The sequence below is a fragment of the Molossus molossus genome, unplaced genomic scaffold (assembly GCF_014108415.1).
Source record: "Molossus molossus isolate mMolMol1 unplaced genomic scaffold, mMolMol1.p scaffold_m16_p_10, whole genome shotgun sequence".
In the NCBI taxonomy this organism is placed as follows: Eukaryota; Metazoa; Chordata; class Mammalia; order Chiroptera; family Molossidae; genus Molossus; species Molossus molossus.
This window is the reverse complement of record NW_023425345.1, coordinates 80,637,469-80,641,686: the sequence shown is the minus strand read 5'-3', so window position 1 is coordinate 80,641,686 and position 4,218 is coordinate 80,637,469. Positions and strand designations below refer to the sequence as shown.

General features: G+C 37.2%; 1 pseudogene; it reads right to left on the bottom strand.

The window, feature by feature from the left end:
* Nucleotides 1–255: 255 nt before the first annotated feature.
* LOC118624599 lies at nt 256–1,140 on the bottom strand (annotated as a pseudogene).
* Between the last annotated feature and the right edge of the window lie 3,078 nt (nt 1,141–4,218).

The following is a 4,218-nucleotide window of genomic DNA, read 5'->3' as shown; positions in this document are numbered from 1 at the left end:
GCAAATTTCCCTAACTTGGTGAAAGAAAAAGACACACAAGTCCAGAAAGCGCTGTCCCCTTTTGGTAGGCATGGTTTTGAAAAAGTCTTTTAAAATATTGTGACTTAGATTTTGTTTATGCAAAAAGGGGACAGGGGGATGGTGTTAATATCAGATCAGGTGAGAATTACTCTGCAATGAGAGATGAAGGAAAGATATTTTATTTATTTTTCTTAACAATAGATCAGTTATTTAATTAGGTTCTTGGTAAGAAATTTAGAACACCATTTTATGAGGATAAAGCCCATTTGTGAGAGCAAACACAGAGTGGAGGTATCCCTGGAACTGAGGAACAAATTTGATTTGGGGCAGAATTTGCGAGTCCACGGCTTTCTGGTCAACCTTGCGCTGCTCTGTAATCTCATACTTCTCTTTCTCTGTGTCAAAGATCTCCCCCTCCTGGTGCCTGGGCTTGCGCAGCTTCTTCTTCTTAAAGTAAGCATCAGTGAGATGTTTGGGGATTTTCACACCACTGATATCAATTTTGGTGGAGGTGGCAATGACAAATTTCTGATGTGTTCTACGCAGAGGAACTCGATTAAGGGACAGAAGTCCAGTCACAGGTAGCAAGCCACTGCTCAGCTGCTTCAGGAAAGTCACCCTCTTGCCTCTGTGGTGCCCAGTGAGGACTATCAGAATGGTCCCGGGAGTGATGCTCGTCCGCAATTTTCTCACATGCTGACTGAAGGGTTTCTTGCCATAGCTCAGCAGCTTCCCAGGCACATCTTCAGTAGGATACTATCCAGGAATTTTGTGAAGTTTAACCACTCGGGTACCACCATTCTTGTCGCCACCAACTGGTTTTGTGACAGTAGCAAGAACTTTCTTCTTTTTCGTTTCATTCCTGGATTTAGCTGCGGAATACTTCCTCTTGTACCTGGCCTTTCGGGAATACATAGCCGACCAGGAATACCTGCCAATTCCTCTGACTAGGACAGGGTTTCAGCTGCAGTGGGGCTTCCCCTTCCCAGGCATCTTGGCCTTGAGGTTACCCTTCTTAACCTTGCCTCCAGCACCAGCCTTCTGGGCTCCAGGTTTCTTCTCCTGAGTATCAGGTTTCTTCTCCTTAGTATCTGGCTTCTCAGGTTTTTCCCCCACCATCCTGCAAGATGGGAAAAACAACTCAGGAAAGATATTTTAAAGCACAAATCACTACTTTCTAGGTTTTGATAAAAGATATATATTTATATGGCACAATGCTAATGGCAGTTTCACACATAAAAATGGTTGCAATGTTTTTAAACAAAGTCCAGTCCATGAAATTACACTTAGAATAGTATGTTATTAAAAAAAAAAAAAAAAAAAAAAAACCTTGTAATTTTTGAATTCTTCATAGGCGAGATTGGCTATGAACTATAAATGAGGCATAGTTAATTTAGGGTCCATTTTTTTTAAACCTGTTTTTCTTTAGAACTCAGCCTTTGGAGTTACATTTAAAGTATGAATTGATATGAGACATGTAATTTTTTAAACCGGAAATTAAGTAAGATCTCTGCCCAGTAGGTGACTTGTCTAGGTGTATTATTCATACAGTTAAAAAAAAAAAAAGTATTTTATCGAGAAAGAAAAAAAACCAAACCTGAGTTAAGTCTTTTTCTTAGAAATGAATAAAATATTGATGCTCTTACAAAAGAACTTAAGTGGAAATCTTCATCTTATACATTGTTAATTTAATGGAGTTAATGCAGTTATTTTGGGGAACTTTTATAGAATATTTCTTACTAGAGTTACAAAATTTATGAAGTGGTAATACAAGGTATTGAATTAAGAGCACCATTCAATAAAAAATTATATTTCTCTTTAGAAAGCCCAGAACATATGCATAAAGAGTAAAACATTCAATTATTCAATGGCATAATAATTCTCATGTCAATTATGACTATTTAGAGAAAAATAATTTAAAGACATCTGAATGGGATTTTAAATTTTCTTTGTCTATATATGTTAGTGATCTTAAGCATAGATTACTGAAATAGACACCAGAACATTCTTCAAGGGTGGTAGATAATATAAACTGATATAAGAAGAAAAAATTTTAAGTTTATTAGAAAAACATTGCTATAACTGTCAGGTAAATTACCATGAATCACAATCTTTCAGGAGGTCTTGCAGAGAAATGCAAATGGAAACAGCAAATTTCATTCTATAGAGTTAGTATGTGGATAACTCTGAAATGATCATGAAAGCAAATAAAACAATTCAGCACAAATTAAACAAATTCATTATGGGAAGGATTTTGAATATTAGGTACAAAAACTTATCAAAAAATTCAGACTTCTGCACAATGACATGACTTTTCAAGTGCTTGCCAAACTATTGGCAGTTTTTTCTCAACCTACAAAGAGGTTTGTCTTATCAAAACAAAACTGAATACTATAAAATTCTATTTCCCCAAAAGTGCATTCAAAGGAATGCAGAACTAGGTATAGAGAAAGAAAATGGCATCAAGAACCTTAACCCAGAGTTAGAAAACGTGTGTGTGTGTGTGTGTGTGTGTGTGTGTGTGTGTGTGTGTTAATCAGCAGATATGCCAGACATTTTTAGAGCTATTGAAAAAGAAGAGCTTATATTCCAATGTTATAGAATGCATGCATAAGTTACAAGTAGACCAACAGCTGAACAAGGATGTATTTAAAAACTGAAATTGAACTAATGATAGTGAAATAGAATGATTTACAGTTGATATTAGAAGTCTTGCTATAATTTTTTCTCCTACCCCTTCCCGTCCTCCTAGACATAAGCAACCACTGAACAGTTTTCTGTCACTAACATATCAGTTTTCATTTTCTGGAATTTGATATAAATGCACTCATATTGTATGCATTTTTTGTAAAAATCATCATGATGTGTGTGATAGAGTGGGATGTAAGTAATGTGGACATAGGCCTGTGCATGATATCAATATAAATTGCAAAGAAGAAAATGTGATTAAGAGCAAGACGAAGACATGGAGATGATACCTGGATAAATATTTTTGCCACTATTTGGAAAGGAGTTATTAGAATGTAATATTCAAACAACATTGTGCACTTTTTTTTTTTTTTTTTGTCCTCACTCGAGGACATTTTTCCACTTTTTTTCAGACAGAGTAGGAAGGAGAGAGAGTAGAGAGAGAGAGAAACATCGACATGAAAGGGACACATCGAGTGGCTGCCTCCCACAGGATCCAACCAGGCTGGGGAAAAACCACAACAGAGGCACGTGCCCTTGGCAGGAACGGAACAGGGTCTCTCTGGACTGCAAGCTGTCACTCTAACCGCTGAACTGTGCATTATTTTTACCTGGTTTATAGTGGGAATGCAGACTGGTGCAGCCACTGTGGAAAACAATATGGTGCTACCTCAAAAAATTAAAAATTGAACTTCCATTTGACCCAGTGATCCCGCTTCTAGGAATATACCCTAAGAAGCCTGAAAAACCAATCTGAAAGAATATATGTACCCCATGTTCATAGCAGCACTATTTACAACAGATAAGATCTGGAAACAGCACAAGTGTCTATCAGCAGACGAATGGATAAAAAAGCAGTGGTACATATACACAATGGAGTACTATGCAGCTGTAAGAAAGAAAGATCTCTTATCTTTTGAGACGACATGGAGGGACCTGGAAAGTATTATCCTAAGTGAAACAAGCCAAGCATAAAAAGACAAATACCACATGCTCTCATTTATATATGGAATATAATGAATATAACAGTCTGAGGAATAGGGTAGACCCAGAAACCCGGAAGTAGGGCACAGACTGACAACCCTCAGAAGAAGGCATGGTGAGGGGGTGGGAAGAGATAAACCATAGAACTTATATTCATGTGTGCATAACCAATGGACATGGACAACAAAGCTGGGGATGGGGCAGGGGTGGGATGGGGAGGATGGTATCAATGGGGTAAAAAAGGAGAAACACCTGTAACAAAAATAAAATTAAATAAAAAATAATAATAAAGTGATAAAACCAACCAACCAACCAACAAACAAAAAAAAAACACAAGCACCTACCACCAAGACTATTCTAGTCAACAAAGTTATCATTTAGAATTAATGACAGGCAGACAAAGAGCTTTCCAGACAAGAAAAGGCTAAAGGAGTTCATTACCACCAAACCAGTTTTACATGAAATGTTAAAGGATCAAGAAGAAAGAGGAGGAGGAAGAGGAGAAGAAGAAGGAGAAGGAGGAGG